General features: G+C 34.9%; 1 protein-coding gene across 1 annotated transcript in view; it reads left to right on the top strand.

Moving 5' to 3' along the window:
* Positions 1–23,354, top strand: part of ADGRV1 (adhesion G protein-coupled receptor V1) — a 560,219-nt gene that overhangs the window by 316,175 nt on the left and 220,690 nt on the right. The gene's annotated exons all lie outside the window — the stretch shown is intronic.

Here is a 23,354-nt window from a genome sequence, read left to right as displayed (position 1 = left end):
AGAGCCCGTGCTCTGCAACAAGAGAAGCCACTGAAATGAGAAGCCCACGCACCGCAATGAAGAGTAGCCCCTGCTCGCCGCAACTAGAGAGAGCCCGCGCACAGCAACGAAGACCCAACACAACCAAAAATAAATAAATTTTAAAAATAAGAAAATAAAAATAGTTTTGGATTTAATGACTGATATAGAATTGTAAAATAACTTTAGAAGAGTATCAATTATGATAAAATTTTAAGAAATGTCAAGTTTTTTTCCTCAATTGCAAGAAATGTAAATTTGATATGGAAACCTAGGTATCCTTCATTCAGAGTTTTTCAGCTGTGTGCCTTGTAAGCCCCATTGTCACAATTCATGCATCTCTTCCCGTTGCAGAGTAGTTTTCTAAATATATCACAAAGGGTCAGCTTCCTTTCTGTAGAACCTCATTCTAAAATGAGTTCCATGTGAGTGTCCACAGGGAAAACCAAGCCAACCCAAAGTCACTGTCAACATGAATGTGTTCATTTTATTTGAAAATATTTAGAATTAGTTGTTCATAGACGTGTGATACTTTTGTCCTGCTTCAGCATCATAAATCTTTGCCAGTGAATTATCATGCTATACTGTTTTGTCACATGGCACAGATTTTAAAGTTTTGATAAGACCCTCTTAGCACAGTTACACTGACAGTGAAAATCTAATCCTCTGTTAGGTATGTGCGGTAGTGGGTGGGACTAAGGTAGTGGATCCAGGCTTAGCTGAATAATAACATAACCTTATTGAGGGAGGCTTGACTCTGTGCCAGCCACTGTGCTAAAGCTTTCCTGGAGACCATATCATTCAATCACAACAAATCTTTGAGTGAGCTGCTCTTATTGTCCCTATTTAAAGAATGATAAACCTGAGGCTCAGAGAGTTTATTCAGCTTGTTTAAGGTCACACAACTATTAAGTGGTGATAAACTCTTTGGTCCTTAATTCCAGACTAAAGAATTTGGATATTATACATAGTGAAGCATAATTATACAAGTGTATTACTAAAAATTATATAAGAAAAACTTTTGTAAATATGATTATTTTATCTAATAATTAGCCTTTAATAAAAGATATTTCCCCCATTTCTCATTGGTTTTCATTTACCAGAAGCTCCTAGATTCTTTTCATTAAGTTTATAGGTCAAGTGGTTAACAGTCTTTACACAGAGCTTTAAATCTGCCAGATATGTTTATTTATTAACAACAATAAAAACAAAAACAGCCTGTTTTCCAAGAAACCTTTTCTAATTTAACAGTAGTCATATGATCATGATATTTAAATTACCTTCAAGATCTCTTAAAAGACAAATTCTCTAAGTAACTGTTGGAATATTTATGGACAAGGAGAGTTTATAGTCTCTGCCCGCGTGCTCTCTTCAAAACTGGATGTTGTGATTCTTTTTCAGTTATATATTTTATATATATATGTTTGTATATATTGCTGTGTGTCACACTCACCATCCTGTGCTGGCTCCTGGATTCCTTGTCTCTCTCCTCACTTCTCTGCCCTAGCTAACAAAACTGACACCAACCATAATTAATAAGTAGAGGCAATGTCCGGTGCTGATATCCTGAAGAATGCAAAATGATCTGATATTTCTCCTAACTATACAATAATGAGTTGGACCCAGTAGGCCACTACTGTGTTGTGATTTATTCCTGTAAAAACATTCAGTGTATATTATGCATAAAAATTCTCCAAAGTTTGTCATTTTGCAGTGGCTATGCAAAATAAAACCTTGGGAATTTTTTAAAAAAGCATATTATACGTATATGTGTGTGTGTGTATATATATATATATATATATATATATATATTCTTTTTTGGATTCTTTTCCATTATAGGTTATTACAAGATATTGAATACAGTTCCTTGTGCTATATAGTAAATCCTTATTGTTTATTTTATATATAATGGTGTGTATCTGTTAATCCCATACTCCTAATTTATCTCCCCCCTCTTTGGTCATCATAAATTTGTTTTCTATGTCTGTGAGTCTATTTCTGTTTTGTACATAAGTTCATTTGTATTATTTTTTAGATTCCACATAGAAGTGATATCATCTGTTTGTCTTTCTCTGTCTGACTTAACTTCACTTAATACGGTAATCTCTAGGTCCAACCATGTTGCTGCAAATGGTGATATTTTATTCTTTTCATGGCTGAGTAATATTCTGTTGTATACATATACCACATCTTCTTTATCCAGTCATCTGATGGTGGATACTTAGGTTGCTTCGAGATAAGTTGTGATGTTTATAATTTTTTCTTTTGCTTTCTTTATTTTTCTTTTAACTTTGAGAAATTTAAACATAGTTAAACTTTTTTTAATATTCATTGTTATTAATTGGTGGGAATTATTACCTAGAAAAGACTAATTATCAAGACAGTAATCTTAAAGTAATCTTAGAAAATGTAATGTATTCAAATGTAGTGTAGGATAACTTTTAAAAAATTATTTGTTATAGGGTATTATCATTTTTAAACAACAAATAAATAATTTAAAATAATCAATATTCTGGTTTAAACGGACATTGATGTTAAAATATTATTTTTAAATTTGTGTTGAGTGACTATGGAGTTTGGCTTAAGAATTCAGTGGTTGTTTAATTCTCTGACTTAATATTACTTATTAATCTCTGTGACCTTTGATCAGAAATCTGGGGAAGAGCCACATGAACTGAGCATGATAAAGTCCATGACCTTGTTTATTTGTTTTTTTCATTGTGTCTGAAGGCTAAACTCTTTTAGGAATGCAAAAGCACTCTGCAAAAATGAATGCTGTGAGATTCGTAGAAAAGGGGTGGGAACAAAGTAAAAAATACACATCGAATTCTAAAATTAGCCACTATTAATCAATGCGCTGCCCACCAGGGGCTGTTGGCTGGCCTGTGGACCCTCCCACTCCCACTGGGATGCGCTGAGGAGGAGGAGCCCAGCCTCATAATCACAGGCTTTGCCCGTGTAAGTGTACTACGTGGGCATGCTTCATCCTTAGGCAGAAAAATTACCAAAATCACTTCAAAAGAGTAGATTGGTTGATTTTACTTGTAAATATAAATGTCATTAACAGTTCAGCGTTTCATAATTTATACGTGTAAACATTCAGACTCTAATAATAAGGCTTCTGGCCCTACTTAACAGCATCATTTGTTCATACTTTCAAGCCCTGGAATGTTTCTGATGCGCCTGTATTTGGAGTTGACAGGTTGTTGTTTAGATGGGTGTGGGCCAGGAATCTTGACCTCCTTGTAGTGTTGCCAGGAGGTTTTCTCTGAGTGTGCACTAACACCAGAGCTTGGAGAGATGTGGAGGGGATATTGGGGTGTGGGATGCTTTCGGCTTCCCCACTAAGTATTCAGTGTAGCCACTTTGTAATATTTTTATGGGATTGCTTCTAGAATCCCATTCTAGTGAGTTAATTGAAAGTAAGGTTTATATTTAATAAGGCAATGGCAATTTTTAAAAACATAGATTTAATATAACAATTTTTATTTAATTTGAAGTGGCAACAACTAAGGTGATTTAATAACATTTAAATCAACTATGTGATTTAATAACATTTAAAAGTATGAAGGTATTTTGAAATTCATAACATCATTACACTAAATAAAATCTAAAAGAAATGTAAATTTTCAACAGTTCCACCATCAATAGATCAATTGATTAGGATCCTTTTGTGATAGAGCCTTGGCATTTAAATATTTAGGAATCTCTGCAGGTGGTCTCATGGCCATCCCAGTAAAGAAACAATGTTTTATATAGTTTTCACTATGCATATTAGTGAAATATGTACATATTTTGTACTTATTATTTTATATTTTATTTATATATATATGCTATTTTACTTAATGTTATAGCAAATATTTTCAGTGCTTCTTCATAGTCTTCAGTTGTTTCATTAAAATGTCCATATATGTATATATCATAATTTCTTAAAATCGTTCTTATAACGTCGAATGTTTCATGTGTAAGTCAGTAGAAAACAATGGTGCAGTATCATTTGATTTCTGTTGGATCATTTCCAGACCAAATCAAAGAGAATGAACAAACCTTGCTGTTCATGGTTGCCACATTGCTTTCATAAGGGATGTAGCAATCACAATACTATCAGCAGTGAGTGCTTGTTTCACCACAAATTTCCTGGAATTGGGAATTATCATTTACTAAACACATGTTAAATCTTCATTATTTTGGGGACTCCAAAAATGAGAAGAGGGGGAAAATGCTGCAAATAGCTGCATTTACAAATACAGCCATGGGCAATTCCCTACAAGTAGGGGGATGTACGTAATATGTGTCTGTAAAGATAGATACAGGTATGTTATTCTAATTTAAAAGTGACTTTCTAAATCATTACCAACAAAAAAAATTTGTAATGCAAATTACCTACAGCAACCATGAATGGATGAAAATTAACTACCGTGACTTATGCTAGCCATGTGTTAGCAGTTGGAATACTTAAAATAAGCAAACAAGATTGTGGTAAATCAAAACAAAATGAACAAGTGAAATCGGCTTCACATTCTTAAGGTTTATATTAAGCTCTAAATCTGACACACTGCTGAAGAAGTAAGTTTCAAACCCAATAATCTCTTTAATTGAGAGAACAAACTTCTTTCCTTAAAAGAAAAACCACCTAGAGCGTCTCATCTTATGTTGTTTATTACCCCTTGACTATAGAAAGCATGCTTCCAAGTAGAAAGAACGTTATTGGCTAACAAATACATAGAAAAGCAGATGTAAAGAGAATATCTCTGAACCTTTGAATTGGACTCCTTCTCTTCTTCCCCCTACTCATCCTCTATCATTTTTATCATCATCATCATCATTTTTGTTAAAGGAGCATTTGTACAGTACTATACCGAGTACTTTCTCTGCCTTATTTTATTTCATCTTTATCATAGCTGTTAGGGAGATGTATTTCACGGTTTCCTTTTTTAGATTAGGAAACTGAGCATGGAGAGAATAAACACCCAGTTCAAGGTTATACAACCAGCAAGAGCAGAAGCTGGAATTTGACTGAGGCCTATCAGATCCTAGAGTCTATCCTTCTAATCCCTGCAATCAAACATCTAAGTGCACTTTCTGAGACTGTTTGGCTCTCACAGATGCTGTGATTTGGGTGCTAGATCATTCCAGTCTGGTGGCTATAGAAGGTGCTAATTCCTATAGGAAGTAGTCTCAGAGTTTTGGACCAGCTCTGGCTCTAATCATCCTCCAGAAGCATTCCTTGACTTTCAGGAATCCTGCAGTGGTTTTATGACAAGCCACATCTGCTAGAGTAAATGAAGGCCCAGATCCAGAGAGAAATGATCTAAACTTCTATTTCCCAGACGCTAGTTCTCTTTTATTAACATTCACATCACTAAGTTTAAATCTTGAGGCTATTTTCAGTGACTTTATCTCTTGCATCTTCCATGTCTATGAGTCACCAAGTTCAGTAGAAGAGGTAGGTACAAAGATTAGTGTGGAAAGACTAGATTTTGAATGTAGCTATTTCCGGTTTTGAAATCCAGCCCCACTATTTACTGTTTTTGTAACTTTGGACAGCTAAGTTACTTAATGTCTCTGTGCCCTGGTTTTTTGTTCTTTAAAATGTATATAACAAGTGTTAAATGAGATATCTGTGTATAAATTTTTTATACAGTTTCTGGTACATGTAGGCTCTTTATCTCCAGTATTTTTCACTCCACAATGATTATTTAAACCGTTCTTTTACATTTCCACTTCTAATATCACTACAGCCAAGACTTCCCTCTCTTCACTTCTTAGTTAGTGGAACATATACATATACCAGCCACCAGGATCTTCTCAAATAATCCTTTAACTATGTCTTTCCTTAGTTTAGGAATTCGGTGTTCATCACCCAGAGACTTAATCAGTCTGCCCCCAGGTCCTACACTGGACCATCCTGCCTAGTGTGCCTTTCTCTGATAGGGATTTAGGGATATATATTGTGTCTAAAAGTACTAATCCCAACCCATTTTGTCAGCCTTAGGAAACAAGGCACGTTTCCCAGCATAGTCACTGCTCCTTATTGTACTCCATTAATTTCTATAGATCTGTTTTTTTCTGTAACCACTTTTTTGTGCCATAACACAAGCTTCTCTAAAAGTTTACTATCTTTGATCTTAAAAAAAAAAAGTAGTATTGGGGACTTACCTGGCGGTCCAGTGGTTAAGACTCCACACTTCCAATGCAGGGGACCGGGTTCCATCCCTGGTTGGGGAACTAAGATCCCCACATGCTGTGCAGTGTGGCCGAAAAAAAGAAGTAGTATTTATTTTAAAGTGAATCCTTTAGACTTTACTGATGCCTTCTAGTTCCCAGTTTTTATTTGTGCTTATTCTTTCCATATTTATGACTGTATAGTCGATTCTATCTCCTCTCAGCCTTCTCCTCTTGAATCTTAAAGACTGACTTTGTCAGGTAGTCACTGCAGCACCTCTTCCATCCCCTTCAGCATTTTATTTGATTGATTCCAGACATTATTACACATTGACTTTTACAGGCATAAGAACTTTTTCTTTCTGGGTCAGTTATAATGCATAAACCTTTACTTGGGTGCTTTGTAGCAGCATAGGGCTTTGAGGAAGTAGCCTTCAAGGACCATAACATTCCATGTTTATCTTTTAAAGCTGGCAGAAAGCTCATTAATCAAACATGGAGTTTGGGCTAAGTTTCTCTAAAAGTTTTTTGTTGTTGTTTTAATTTGCCTACTAAAGATCATCCCTCGGTTTTCTGACTACACATAAAGCATTGTGAACTACCCGCTACCCCAAATATTAAACCAAAACCTCTTTTTCTAGTTTTTAATATTTTCCAGCTACTAATAGCATCCTTCCTCTCACCTATATTTAGAATGACAGAATCATAAAGGACCAAGGAACTCATCTGGTCCAATCATTTCCTTTTTGCCCAAGCCTACACCCTTGTTCCTATCTCATCTCTTACATACTTCTCGACAGTGTCTCTATATTCACAAATAGTAGTGAAATAGAAAATCTTGTCCAGTCATAATAGCAATTTATTCTAATGATTGTAGGGATGGTATTTAGATGGAATTAGAAATTTCAAAAAGAAGTCGATAAGAGAAAATAATGTTGGGAAATGTAGTTCGTATATATAAAATTCTTTTACTACAGTTTCAAATTAGAAGTTCACTTTCTTTTATTTTACCAGAATCTTATAGTGATTGTAATTTTAAATAAGAAGAAAAACAACTGGAGTTTGAAAAATTAAAGTTCTTCCTTGAAAGTAATCTCTTACCTTGATAAAATATACTACAATTACTTAATGTACTTATCTGTGATTCAGGTGAGATTTAGTTTTAGCTTTGAGTTTAGTTCCATTAGAGGAAATACAGACAATAGCCTGAGACCACATCACTTTTAGAATAAATAGGAAAAATGTTTTGAAAGAGGATTATTTTGCAGTACTCTTGAAAGTTGTTTGTATAAAACAACTTGAATAAAAAAGATATTTTTTCCCTTCAGAGTCAGGTTTTACTTTCCATTATTCTAAATTCTGCTGCCCCCTAGAATTAATATAATTTTATCAGATATGGGATTTATTTTTAATATGCTAATGGAGAATGATTAACACTTTATAGTTTACTCCTATAATGAGCTAAGCTAATCAAGAAATTTATGTTTTGTTAGATAAATTGAAGTTATAATCTTGTTAGTATTTTTTTCTCTAATTACTGAAGAAACAAAATTCATTTATTTATTTTTCTCATAAAATAATTATATAATTTCCTATAAACTGAAAAGCTCAACAGAAACAGTGTAGCTAATGTTTAAAATTTAAACATGGAATTCTACTCCATTAACTAAAAGAAAAATCTAACTCAAGTTCTTCTGTACTTACTAAAATTCTTCTTATAAATGTCATTAACAAACTGCTGTTTGCCAAATTCAATTGTTTTTCCATTTCTCATCTTTGAAACTGTTTACAACATCCTACGTTGTGAAACTTTTTCTTTTCACCATTTTAATTAGTTTCAAAATTTTATTATGAAGCATATAAACTATTAAAAATGTGAGCATTCATGTGCCCCCTCCCAGTTTGATAAAATATTATCAACAGAGTTCAAAGTCCCTGTGTGTTCTTCCCTGATGGTAATTTCCTCCCTGCCCAGACAGAAGTGTAACCATTATCCAAAATTTGGTATTTACCATTCTCATACATTTTTTATACTTTTACTGAGTATGTGTGTACTCCTACCTCAGTATGTCATATGTCACATTTTTATGTTTTAACCTTTATGTAAATGATATCAAAGTGTGTGTGTTATTTAGCACCTATTTTTGTATTTTTCACTTGACATTGTTATATGAGATTTGTCCTCTCTTTTGCTTTTTTAAACTTCTGTGACACTGTTTTCTATTTGCTCATTCACTCCCCCTACTCATCTCCTTTGGTTGGACCCTCCTCTTCCATTGGTTTTGTTCCCAGGGCTCTATAACTGACAGTATCTGCATTTGTAACTAGCACCCATGTGATCTGATACTGCTGGTGCTCAGGCTTTAGAAATAGTATATATATATTTGGTTCTTGAGGCATTGACAGGAACTGTATTTTGTTCAATTTGGAGTCCTCAAAAACTTCTACAGAGCATCTGTTACCTAGTGGCTGTCAGTACGTTTATACTGAGTGACCAGGTTTGTATTTCCTCTTGTCTTCTCTGGAAATATGCTGTCATAAGAAATCATGCTTGGAATTTGGGTGTTTTCAACACTAAACCAACCAAGTTGTTTATCTCCATGAGAAATAGAAGCATGTTTTGCCCCACCCAGACCATGTCCTTTTAAACTTGTGAGCATTACATGTATGTGTCACATAAATTGGATAGAATAAATTGCAGGTTATGCTCATAATGTTTGCTATGCCTATAAGGGATCCATTAGCTAAAAGGATATTTTCATACACAAATGTTAGGGTAAGATTTAATATATTGTATATAAAAGATAATCACCTCTAATTTAATATGTACTATAAAATTCCATCACAAGTTACAGATTTCCCATGAATTCAATTTTAAAGGAATTGCTTTTTTTAAAGAGTAAGGGAAGCATAATCTAAAATTTAAGTATATACTAGAATATATATATGTGTGTGTATATATATATGCGTATACATACACACAACTTGGAAGTTGAAAGGTACTGTTCGTATTTTTTTTTTTATTTTGCTATTTATGATTAGGCAAATCTTCTCTAAATAGGTTTTGGTCATGAGCTGGTCCAATGTGGATTATACTGCTCTGAGTATATTTAAGTTGTTGACTAATATATAGACATATGAGTATTTTTTTCTGTACGTTTTCTGTACAGAAACATTTTGTTAAGGAAAGTAGGGTGATGACTATGGGCTACAATCAAGGAAGATTTGTATTTATATTTTAGCTTATTTGTTCATCCATGTTCTGCTTTAAAATAGAGGAATTTAAGGTGGCCAGTCTATATTTAAGTATGCATTAAATTCAGCCATGGGTTTTGGTTTTCCATTGAATGGACTGACCTGTTAAGATTTCTTTTGTTGTTTGTTTCTGTTTTCTTTAATATGATTTGCCTAAAACTCTTAGGGAAAAAAACATGTTTCGTAACAGTACTGGTCTAAGGTCAGATCGTGGTGTGATTCTTGATTTGACAGCTTCCTGAGCTATAGGACGTGAGGTGCAACTTTCTCATTAGAAACACTTGATGCCAATATTTACTTTCAGTGTTGGTCTAACAAAATTTGATAGGTCCTTTTGGCAAACTATGAAAAAAAAACAAATAAAGTGAAGAAGAATGCCAACTTAAAAAATCGTTTTCATTATGGGCTTATTTGTCCAGGAACATTCGTACACAATCTTCTACACAATTCATAATAACCAAGTGGTAATGCCTTTTCATTGTCTGGTAGTTTTGTACGCAGATTTTTATAACTCTGTATTTAATGTATGAATTTGTCTAAATGCAATAATATTGTTTTGTGCATGTGTGTTTAAGTTTCTTACCAAATAAAAAGTGGCCAAATGTTGGTGTTAGCCAAATTTTTAATTTTTAAATGTTAGAGAATTATTTTTAGATTTACGCGAGTCCACACTTCTGAGTGGGTAATATAATTCTCCTTTGCTCACGTGATAATTTTTATTGTCCTCATCAGCTTGGTCTTGCACTCTTTTTTTAAAATTTTTATTTATTTATTTTTGGCTGCGTTGGGTCTTTGTTGCTGCGTGCGGGCTTTCTCTAGTTGCGGTGAGAAGGGGCTACTCTTTGTTGCGGTGCACGGGCTTCCCATTGCGAGAGCTTCTCTTGTTGTGGAGCACGGGTTCTAGGCACACGGGCTTCAGTAGTTGTGGCATGTGGGCTCAGTAGTTGTGGCTCGTGGGCTCTAGAGCACAGGCTCAGTAGTCGTGGCTGCATGGGCTTCGTTGCTCCGTGGCACGTGGGATCTTCCCAGACCATGGCTCGAACCCATGTCCCCTTCATTGGCACGTGGATTCTTAACCACTGCGCCACCAGGGAAGTCCGGTCTTGCAGTTTTATAAATGACTCCACTTAATGGAAAAGAGGATATATTGTGGTTTCAAGTTTAATAACAATAATTTTCCTGGGTTTTGAAGAAGTATCTCTCATGATGTGAGACCTTATATAATATAGATTATTCAACTCAGTGAACACTTACAGAGAACCCACCATGGGCAGTGCATGTTGCGGGGGGCTAGGGATAAACAAAACCTGACTTTGAGAAGGAGAACCCTAAACAGATTGGTTTACTACAGGGTGTCAGTGCTAGAATATGACTTATGAACAGGTCCCATGAGAGCTCAGAGAGATGGCTACTTCATTGATCCCAAGGTGACTTGGGATAGATGACATCCCAGCTGATCACTGAAAGATTAGCTTAGTAGATTTTGATAGGTGAAGCAGAGGAGGAGGGGAAGAGGAGCTGCTGGCTGCAGTGTGTCCAGGTAGAGAGAGTAGCCTTGGTAAAAGCAGGCAGCTCTGACAGAATTTGTCATGTGTTGGTGGAGGAAGAAGATCAAAGTTCAGTTTAAGATGACTGGAGTGAGTGTAAAGTAAAATTAGGCCAAAGTGGGAGATGAAACTAGACTGGTAAGCAAGAGCTAGTCGTGAAGGTCCGTGTATCCAAGAAGCTTGTATTTTACCGTCGATGGGGAGACAGTGCAGATTTAGAGTAGAGGGGTGATATGAAAGGAATCAATTATCCAAAAAGTTCATCATTTATCCAAGAATATAGCTAGCTAACTTAATGGAGCTTCTATAAAACAAGTGTCTTTTTTTTTAGTTCAGTTCTTATATTGCTGCCCAAATCGATGAATTTCATTAGGCAAAAATGTTTAATTTCCTAAGAGTAATACAGTTCTACTTAGAAATTAGGAAGTCTTTTAAAATCACAAATGCTAAGAATAAATAACTTTTTGGTATTATCAGTGCTTTTGAGCAAAATTTTATATAATGATTAAATTGAAATATGGAAAGTAGAGACCATTCAACAACATGCAATTGACAACACAGTTTCTTAAGAGAGATATTTTAATAATTTGTCCATTCCTTCTTCTTTGATTAATTCATAATTAGGTATGTTTCCTAGCTGGTGGGCAGACATGAAATAACTATTCCTGGACAGGCATATGCTTGAAAACCTTTGCTATATATTGACTGAGAAAAATCACTGGCAATTTACTGCTGATGTAAATTTGAGCACCTGAAATCCTAACACTTAATTGAATATTTAGTGGTCATAAAATAAGTGGTCCATAGGAGCAGATGTACAAAGTTAGAACAGCAAGAACCATAAAGAACTCTAGCTTTAGGTTTTCACTTTACTCACTTGGTTTTATTTTCCTTCACCACACAAATTGTTATAAATTTTCCACTTGCTAGAAAGGATTTCTCAAGCATTGCTGGACAGTTTAGCTTATTTTCCTCGTAAATAAATCTGTATGTAATCATTTTAACAGGTGAGAGAATTCAAGGAAGTGGTGACTTGCTAGGAAATGAGTTTGCAAGGCTGTGAGTTTTTTTTCTTTATTGGTATGATTTCCCAAATAACCCATTTCATTTTCACGTGAAAGGTACTTTTCCATCTTGTCACTTCTACATTTAACAAGTCTACCCGCTAGGAGGCGCTCTTTCCAAACTCTATTTTTCAAAGCACCCGGAAGACTGTTCCCCAATAAACCTTGTGGGTATTTATTCACCTTTTCTGTTTCTGTTTCTAAACTGAAGATGTTTGCATGCAGTCTCTATTTGCTAGTGGAGACAGGTCTTTTTATTGTTGTTAAAACAACAGTAACAAAAACTGCCAAATGTTTTGGTTGGTGCCTGTTTTTCTAGGTGCTATTTTTTGGACAGAGATATTTAATTTGTTAGAAAAACACAATCTATTTGTTATCACATATTTACTAAAAGTTCTATTAATACCTTTAAAATAGTGATTCTGTCCCCAGTATTTTTTTCTCTTAGGTAAAAACATACAGATCTGTAAGTTTATCTCAGTTGTGAAGAGTTGAGGATATTAAGCCACAATAGCATGCAATGTTACAAAAACTAAACATTGATTTGCGTTAGGAAGAGCTTTCAGGTTCAAAAAATCGTCAGAGACTGTAAGATTGGTGTGTAGTAGATATACACAAACATAAATACAGTTGAGAATGACCAGACCATAGAGAACATTTTCTTAATGGCTTGTGAAAGTCAGTCTTATTACTACTGGTCACAGACTGATATAGGCAGGCCCCTTGTGATAAGGATGCATATAAAATTAAACTAGAGTTATTAGTGATGTCCGAAAAAAAAATCACACTCTGCGTTTTAGAGATAGTAATTAATGCAGTTATTGAATTTTTAGATAGTTTCAGATTTCTATTATCAAAGATTGTAATTGAACATTTAAAATGCACTTCAAATTGAAATTGGTTGGTTTACTTAGAAAGCATGATTTTTCAAATTTGTTATATCAGAGTTAGAGGCCTGGCTCCAGGTATTCATTCATTTATTGAGTGCGGACTGTGTCAGGGCCTGTTCCTGACTTGGTTTAGAGCAGCAAACATAAGGACAAAATCCCTTTACCTGTGTTTGTATTTGGTAGTGGTGGTGACAAGGGACAAGGGTACATTCCAGGTTGCAACAAAAAAGGGTAAAGCACTTGTAAAAGGTTGAGAGTATGTAGAAGCTAAGCTACTTTATACAGAGAGGCCAGAAGGGTCTCACTGAAAAGGTATTATTTGAGAAGAGATCTGAAGGAAATGAGAAAGAAAGTCATGCATATAACATTCTGGATAAAAAGAAAAGCAAGCACAGTCCTGTGGTTTATTCTAGGAAGAGTCAGAGAGCCTGGGCCTGGAGTGTAGAGGAGAATGGTAGCAGAGGAAGTCAGAGAGATGTGAGAGGGCCTAACGGGATGTCACGGGTGGGATTTGTGCAGAAGAATGGGCTGATCTGACCTAACTTTTCAGAGGGTCACTCTAACTTCTGAGGTGAATCTAGGCCACATGAGGCTGGGATGAAAGTAGGAAAACTAGTTTAAATCGTTTTGCAGTGGTCTAGGCAAGAGATGTTGGTTCTTCGTGAACGTGAGGAAGTTCCTTAACTTGGTCGAGGCTGTTTCCTCCTGTTACTGGGAGATATTGAGACCTATGTATAAACTTGTTTTGAGGATTAAATGACAGAACATGCTGGGTTAATTTGGCCGAGAGTTTGTGGGACTGATTCATTTAGAAGGTCATCTCTTGAGTTTTATATACATGCACACGTGCACACGCACATATATATTGTATATATATTTCACCCAATCAAAATCGTATCTTTGATTATTGCAAGAATCAGTCAACTCAGTGTTCTCTCAGTCTCCTGTGTTCTCCATCAAATACGTTTTACCATTAATTGTATTTCTCAACGCAGTTCTGAGTATGTGTTTCTTTGCCTGCACGCTCCCAATTCCCAAACCTGTGATGGTTCCCTGTAACTTAGCATAAAATCAGAACTTTTGAATCCAACGTTTGAAAGTCTTCGGTATTCAGTTTCCTTTACCCACTGTTTAAGCAATGCCAGACTGATGGCTATTTCCCGTAAATGCCCGGCTCTCCAATCCTTCTGTTTTATTTAGGGTCCTTCTGCCTGGAATGTCTAGGGTGTGAATCTCAGTTCACCCACACAGATATGTAAGGAATATGACTCTATTTGATCATAGCTGAATTGAGCCCCATTCTGCTGGGGGCGGAGGTGGAAACTTAATCTGGCAATTCTGATCTCCCTTGGCTTTTTTTCCTGTGGCTGTACTTAGGTTCTTGGGGACTCTTATAATTGTAAACCATCGGGGGAAGGAAGGCAGGGACATCAGTCTGGTCCTCTGCAGTGATCCACTGGCAATAACACGCTGGCTGGCATCCCCGAGATGTCTGCCATTCAGCTGCTCTAGACTTGGAGACTAAGGTCTTCACTTCTGCTCCCTCAGAGTGAGTAGTTACAAGCACCACCCTTCAAGGGTGAGTAGTACTGGGACTTTGCATCTCCTTGTAACACTCACTCCCAGTTTCTGTAACCCCTGGGCCCTAACTGCTAGCAGTGGACTGAGGGGAGTAGCTGTAACGTATCTGGGCGAGTTTTGCTCTCTTACATAGAGAGGAGAGATTGATTATGCTCTTCAAACTTTTGGAAATTCATAGTCTGTACGTTCAACAGGAAAACGTGGGCATGTGATTTTCTAATAGTTCTTTTGTTACTGTTTTTAGTTACTAATTCTGTAGGCACCACAGAATTTATACCTTTACCCCTATACACACACCTATGGTATGTGTTCACCACAGTTAGGAAGATATACTGAGCTTTTATAGATAGATGTCCAAATGTCTTGTGTCTTAAAACAATGTTTCTCACAAGGTGGCTGGAAGGCCAACTCTATCAGGGTTACTAGGAATGGTTGTTTAAAATGCAGGTGTTCCAGAATTTTTGATTTAGAATCTCCCATGATGAAGATGGATAGTTTGCATTTGTAATAAATTTCCAAGGTGATTCTTTTGTGCCCTAAACTTTCTGAATCATCGCTGTAAGTTATGGAGAAAGACAGTGGCCAAAAGACAGTGTCCTTCCAAACAACCCTTTTGATTTCTTCTGGGCCAGGATATTATGGATTATGGATCAAATTTGGTTAATTGTTACTAGATTATTAATTATTTTATTATCTGTTTATTTCCAGCATAAATTGTAGTTTTCTTTCTCTCTCACATGCACAGACACTTACATTCTATCTGTATCTAAATCTGTATTTACATCTATAGCTTTCAAATTTGTTACTATATGAATTTTTATATCTCTTTATGATTTTTAAAGTGCTATCAATTTACCTATAAACAGCTTCCCCTTTTAATACCCAGTATTGTTTATTTGTGCCTCTTTTCTTGATAAGCCTTTCTCTAGGTTTATCTATTTTATTTATATTTTCAAAGAACAAGGTTATGGTTTTGGTTACTGTCTTTGCTTTTTTCCAGTAAGTTTTTTTTATTATTTATTTTTCTACCTAATTTATTTACATTTAAATCTATAGTTAGCTTTTGAATTAAATTATCTCTTTTTAGTTTTGTTTTGTAAATAAGTGCAATTAAGGCTATAAATTTAGCTTTCAGTGTCACTGTAGCAGCTTTACAATAAAATTTGGTACCTTCATTTAGTTCTAAATATTTTGTGATTTTCATTTTAACTTCAATTAGTTTGAGAGCACATTTTTAAAAAGGTTTTAAATGTTTCATTTTTATTTTCCTGCTGAGTCCTAATTTAGTAATATTGGGTCAAAAGCATAGTGTGTATGACATCATTTTGAAAAATTTTTTTGAGATTTTAGTGGGAATCTTGTACATAGTAGTTTTTATCAATATTTTCTGTTAACTTGTCAAACTTTTTGTTTGTTCACACCTTTTCTATCCTTACTACTTTTTTATCTGCTTGATCTATCAGTATCTAACAAAAGTGTTTTAAATCTTTTATTTTGATCGGGTATTTCTCACTATCTCCTTTGAATTCTGTCAGGTTTTGCCAAATATGTTTTAAGATTACATTGATATTTTTCATGTATTTTGATAGTTTTTTCTATTACAAATATCCTTTTATCCTTTTAATGCTTTTTTTCTTTTAAATTATATTTTGTCCAATTTTCTTATTGCTAAGGTAGCGTCTTGTTCCTGTTTTTAGTGTATTTCATACTTTATTTTCAGCCTTTTGTGTGTTTTTGTTTTAGATAAGATTCTTGTAAACAATTAATAGCTTGATTTTTTTTTAAATAAATTCAAGAATTCTCTCTCTTAATAAATGAGTTTAGTCTATGTACATTTATTGTGATTACTGATACATTGGATGACTTCTACATTATTTTATGTTTTCTGTTTATCATCTTTTTCTTTTCTTCTTAATTTTCTCTTTCCCTATCTTCTGGTCAATTGATAATGCTTTCTTCAGCCTCTTATTTTTTTCTGATAATTTAGAAATTGTGGATTGTATTAATGTTTCCTCATAAATTTTAACATGTATATTTAATTGTGAAAATTTTAACAGTATCTATAGTTATTATTTTTGTCCTCTTTCTAATTGAAGCAAGTCATCAATGTTTTGTTTATAGATTTTTTCAACAAGAATTATTATCATTTGTTTAGTACATAGATAAAAATTTTGGCCCATATTTGCTGTGGCCAAAACACTTGCTGTGTTTATCTTTGTTTCTTGTATATTATACCTTACTGATGAGTTTAATTTTCTTGTTCCAGAAGAATGTACTTTAATAAGTCTTTTGGTAAGTATGTTGGTGCCAAGTATTTCAGTCTTTTTATGTCTAAATTATATTTATTTTGCCCTCAATTCTTGAATAACAGTTTGGGTGGGTGTGAAATTTTAGGTTAAGAGTTATATTTCCTTGGCACCTTGCAAATATCGCTTCATTGTTTCTTGCCATCTGTTGCTGCCTATTTGTCATTCTAATGTAGATAATTTGTATTTTACTCCCTCTGGTAGTTTTTAAAGTTCTGCTGTTTCATTACAATATGTTTAGGTCTATATTTATCCTTATTTATTCTACTTATACTTGAAGTGCATATCAACTAATGACATGTTTTTCCTTAATTCTGAAAAATTCTCAGCAATTGCCTTATCACATATTTCTTTTTCAATTCTCTTTTTCTGGAGGATATTAGGATACTTTCCAGTATCTTACCTATTCTTTCATAATTTTTAACCTTGTCTTTCTGTGCTGAATTTTGGGTGAGCTTTTCAGTATTTACTACCCTTTCATTAATTCACTCTTTGATCCCAGCCTAAAATTATCCCATTTATTGCATCTTTTAATTTCAATAACTGTATTTTTAAATGTCAAGGTTTATATTTTTTCACATTTACCTATTCATATTTCATTTCTGTGTATATTTTGTGGACTCTTGTTATTTTTATTGATAATTTTGTCTGCACTAATTCTGGCCATTGTTAACCTACTCTCTTAAGCTCTTTGTCAGATTGTTTCATGAAATTAATTTCATCTGGAGCACATTTATATTCAAATAGTTGATTTTATTGATTGTCTTTATTTTCATTAGATTTATTCATGTGTTTTGAAATATTGGTTGGCAGACTTATTTTGAGTAGCAGGTTTTTTGTTTTCTTTTCTTTCTCCTCCTCTTTTCCCCTCCCTCTATAATCTCTTCACGTCTAATAGTACTGCAGTGACTTCCACCCAAAACTTAGAGCCCCCATTCTGGAACTCTGACTTACAATAACAAAGTAATACGGGGGATATGGTCAGTCTACTCTCGGAGCCAAATGATGACTTGGCTCAGTTTCTGGCCAGGAGGCTGTATTGGTGTTTTCACTTACCCAGTCTTACAGCTTCATAAAACACTAACACAGGCGACAGTTGACAGAAACTGTTTCAGTCTCTTTTCAGGAAGTTGAGCTAGAGAGGCATCAACACATGCCACGTGCAGTCCCCCATCTCCTGTGAAACATTTTAGTTTCTCTTTATCCCACAGGAGCTGAAATTTCTGATGTCTCAGCATACTTCCAGACCCATAAGCCCAACAAGATCACTACTTCAGCACCTGTCCAGTCCCTTGATTTTTGTTCCATTTCCAGTTCACTAAAATATTCGATTATATTTGACCCTGGCTGTAATTTTTACTCTTCCCACCCTTTTTTAAAAAAAAAAACTCCATCGTTGGTCTGTATTTAAAGTGGACTTTCCTCTGTGACGCTATTGTGCATCTTGAATTGGAAGTCCCGAACAGCTTGTTGGAGCAAGAGGAAGAAATAAAGAAATAATTTTGAGTTGTCATTCAGCAATTTTTAATGTCAATTAAGGCAAAAGTAACTTTTTTATTTACTGGCTTTCATTCTAGTTGTACAACTCATTGCTCTGAAAAATTCACTTTGATTGCCTTGAAGTGTTTCTTATTTAGATTGACTCAATTTTAGAACTGCTTGGTTTTGACTTGTAATTTGTTGCCAAATTTAATAACACTACCATAAGTATTGAAGAGTATGCTTTTTGGAGGGAAAGTATAACAGCAAGGCTGGCAGTGTTTCACTGTCAAAAGAGATATTATTTTATTAAAGGCTTCCCTACTGAACACTTCTATTAAAGCTTTTTGTGATCTACTCTGGATAATATTACTCTGCTTTCTCACAGAGTCTCTGCTTAATTCCCTAATATTTTTCACTCAACAAATATTTTATTGAGTGCCTATTATATGCCAGGTACTGTTCTATGCATAAAATATGGGCATATGATAGCAGACAAATCATATAAAGTCTCTAACTTCTTGGAGCTTACATTCTAGCTTATTGTAAATAATATCTTTGATCAAGCAGCATTTTTATTAATCACTAAACACTGAGGAAAGTTAGAATTCTGGGATTGGTTATTATGTGCTGTATTGGTAAGAGAAGTGCAGTTGGTGCTTCTAGGTTTACTTTTATTATCTTTCTACCCAGGTGCTATATCTAGAGGAACTCAATTGATTCTTGTCACGTGCCTAGAACACTGACAAAAGAAATAACTACCCAAATCTATACATGCTTGTGTCTTTCTATATATTTTCTATTGTAAATCTACAGTGGTAGAAGACTATCAGTTATTCTAATGCTATAGTTATGGAAGTTATGGACTTAAAATAAAGGTAATCCAGGAAAAGATAGATAATATATTTTGTTTGTCTAAAAATTAAACGTGCCACTTTTAGAAAACCACATTGAAATCTTCTAGCTTGAAAAACAAAGTTAAACTAAGAAGATGAAAGAAAAATGTATTGTCAGTTTAAGCCTTGGTATTATGTTTTAAAACATAGTAGTCAAAGAAGGGTCCCATTTTTAATGAAGTACAAGATGTGGATTAGAGTTTCTCTCATTAATTAGTTAGCTGTGTGGGGAATGACACTTAAAAGCAATTTTAGGGTGTTAGTTTTCATTGACTTACTCATTTTGTTCAGATTTGCTGCTGTGATTAATGAATTTTTGAGCAATGACGATTAGGTTAATTTGAGTTCATTATTCAAATACCAGGGCCTAACAGATGGAACACTAAACTGAAGGTCAGGAAATGTGGATTCCTGTCTAGGCTCACTGTTTACTTTCCCTGCAATTTGAATTTCTTCCTGCCTTGTAGAGATATTGTGGATTAATGTTACTGTGAATGAAATGCTTTAAAGGACAAGGATATAAAGTACTATGAAAGTACATGTGGAAAAAAATAATAATTTAGAGAGAAAAATCTTTCTTGTTCACCTGGGAATAATATTTGGAATTGATAAACAACTTTTCAGTGGAAATTTAGATACTGTGCTCTACAGTTAGAAGAATAGCTTTTCCTTTCTTTTTTTTTTTTTAATAATCATAATACCTAATATTTTGAATAGTGATTTCTAGATTTTTAAGTACTTTCTCATCCTAACTTCATACGATACTTACAAAAGCCCTTTGAATTAGACCATTTCTGTATAACCTCATGTAAAAAAAGACAATAATCTTTTCTTGGAGAGCTTAAGAGTGACTGGACACATTTATCTTATCCTTCAGCACTGATGTCATTTTAGAATTTCCCCATACAGGCAGGAGATCCTGTCATTCTTACCTCACCTCACCTCACCTCACCTCACCTCACTTCACCTCTTCATGGAGTTCAGAAATAACATATTTCCCAAGCATGCAACTTGATATTCTGATTTTCCTTAGGCCTTCAAAACACCATTGTTGACTTTGTTCTCTTAAGACCTGTTCCTGTAAATAGCTCCTAGCGTTTATTGCAGACTAGCAGAACAGCAGAAGAACTGCAGTTATTTCAGAAAAGGAATGTAAATAGGCTAAAAATCTACCACCCTCCGCGACTGTCCTTTAAGAATGTGGATATAAATCTGATCCTGTCTTACCCAAAATATGAGCTGCTCTTATTTTGTGACATACAGAAGCACACTCAGCATTCAAACAATTTCACAAAGGGAAAATACATTATTTGTATCATTTTTTAGTTTTCTCTAAGAATGCAAGGTAATTCAAAAAGCCAAGTTTAGTTGGCATTTACTCTGAATTTACGAGTCATCCATGATTTCGATGATGTTACTTCTTATTCCAAGTTTGTCCATTCCTGGCAAAGGGATGATACACAGGTGAACTGGCTAAGTTTCAGTACAAAGCTCTGTTGAATTGTAAACGTGTACACTGGGGACAGACAGTGTAGGATTATGTATATATGATCGCGTCTATTGTCACATTGAATTTGCTTCTGAGATGAAATTCCTAAAATAGAGAAGAAAATATGTGTCAGGAGCTTGGAGGCCGGCTTTAGAATGTGGTCAGTGGAGATGCTGTGTCATAGGACTCAGTTTCTGAAGTGAGGTCACAAACTTTAAGGCCTTCAGGGGCCAGTCACCGGAATGAAGACAAATATAAGGCAATGGGGAATGGTGACAGTGGGGACCCGAGGAGTACAGGCGCTGCCTAGGGGCATTCACATTTCAGATTATTAAAAACACTGTACTGGCCAAACAAAACACACATGCAGGCAGAAGTTCACTTTCCAGTGTGTGACGCCTGCTGTTAGGCCAAGTTCAGTTCCCTCAGCTGGTTTAGTGTGGTAGATCCCATTAGATCTGTCAAGTGTATGTTAGCATCTGAGGGGCTCTGGATCCTTGACTGAAAGAGTCACCGACCTTGTCACAGTGCCCTTACTGTTCACACTCTGTTCCTCTTCATCTTCCCATAGTGCCCATGTGCGGCTGCAACAGGCCCAGAGATACAGGAGCCTGAGGCCAGAACTCCACTCACAACAGGCTGGCGTATGAATCCTCAGCACTAGAAGGGGAACTGCAGTTAATATGGGGCGGCAGATGTTTGGTGTTATAAATAATGCAAATTTTTATTTTATCAGAACGGACTCTTTTTTTTTTTTTATTCAAACAGAAAGTCACAAAAATTATCATACTCATCAGTTCACTCAGTCCCATGTAATTAATTTTTTTTCTCATCTTGATCTTTTGTCAGCACTTTTATGAATTCATCAGTTTTCCATTAGAGTTCCAAAAATGCTTATTCATTCAGTTCAGCAGTATGGTCAATTACCAGAAACCTGTACTTGTCAGTGTCTTTTCCATGAATTCCTTGAAGATGAAACCGTTTTATAGGAACATTTTTGTGAAAGCATCAGAGTACACCCAGAACTGTCTGTAAATGACAAAAGACTTAAAAATGACCACGGTTAAAGATTTGATGAAAGTTCATAATGATGCAATTGACAAGGAAATTTAGTTATTTCTGAGATATGCGTTTTAAAGTAATAACTAGAATTATGACTTAAAACATTATACCAGAACATATAAGATTTTTAGAAATTTCATGTAATGTCTGAAACATTTATATTAACATATTTCCATACAAATAACCCAAAGAAAGTTTAGTATTAACTGTTTTATTGTTTGTTTTTTTATACTGCAGGTTCTTATTAGTAATCAGTTTTACACACATCAGTGTATACATGTCAATCCCAATTGCCCAATTCAGCACACCATGATCCCCACCCCACCGCGGTTTTCTCCCCTTGGTGTCCATACGTTTGTTCTCTACATCTGTGTCTCAACTTCTGCCCTGCAAACCGGTTCATCTGTACCATTTTTCTAGGTTCCACATACATGTGTTAATATATGATATTTGTTTTTCTCTTTCTGACTTACTTCACTCTGTATGACAGTCTCTAGATCCATCCACGTCTCAACAAATGACTCAATTTCGTTCCTTTTTATGGCTGAGTAATATTCCATTGTATATATGTACCACAACTTCTTTATCCATTCGTCTGTTGATGGGCATTTAGGTTGCTTCCATGACCTGGCTATTGTAAATAGTGCTGCAATGAACATTGGGGTGCATGTGTCTTTTTGAATTATGGTTTTCTCTGGGTATATGCCCAGTAGTGGGATTGCTGGATCATATGGTAATTCTATTTTTAGATTTTTAAGGAACCTCCATACTGTTCTCCATAGTGGCTGTATCAATTTACATTCCCACCAACAGTGCAAGAGGGTTCCCTTTTCTCCACACCCTCTCCAGCATTTGTTGTTTGTAGATTTTCTTATGGTGCCCATTCTAACTGGTGTGACGTGATACCTCATTGTAGTTTTGATTTGCATTTCTCTAACAATTAGTCATGTTGAGCAGCTTTTCATGTGCTTCTTGGCCATCTGTACGTCTTCTTTAGAGAAATGTCTATTTAGGTCTTCTGCCCATTTTTGGATTGGGGTGTTTGTTTCTTTAATATTGAGCTGCATGAGCTGTTTATATATTTTGGAGATTAATTCTTTGTCCATTGATTCGTTTGCAAATATTTTCTCCCATTCTGAGGGTTGTCTTTTCGTCTTGTTTATGGTTTCCTTTGCTGTGCAAAAGCTTTGAAGTTTCATTAGGTCCCATTTGTTTATTTTTGTTTTTATTTCCATTAGTCCAGGAGGTGGATCAAAAAAGATCTTGCTGTGATTTATGTCAAAGAGTGTTCTTCCTATGTTTTCCTCTAAGAGTTTTATAGTGTCCGGTCTTACATTTAGGTCTTTAATCCATTTTGAGTTTATTTTTGTGTATGGTGTTAGACAGTGTTCTAATTTCATTCTTTTACATGTAGCTGTCCAGTTTTCCCAGCACCACTTATTGAAGAGACTGTCTTTTCTCCATTGTATATCTTTGCCTCCTTTGTCATAGATTAGTTGACCATAGGTGCTTGGGTTTATCTCTGGGCTTTCTATCTTGTTCCATTGATCTATGTTTTGGTTTTTGTGCCAGTACCATATTGTCTTGATTACTGTAGCTTTG

Source organism: Balaenoptera physalus (genome assembly GCF_965194825.1).
Source record: "Balaenoptera physalus genome assembly, chromosome: 3".
Lineage (NCBI taxonomy): Eukaryota > Metazoa > Chordata > Mammalia > Artiodactyla > Balaenopteridae > Balaenoptera > Balaenoptera physalus.
Note: the sequence above shows the minus strand (reverse complement) of the source record. Positions and strands in the feature narration are given on the sequence as shown.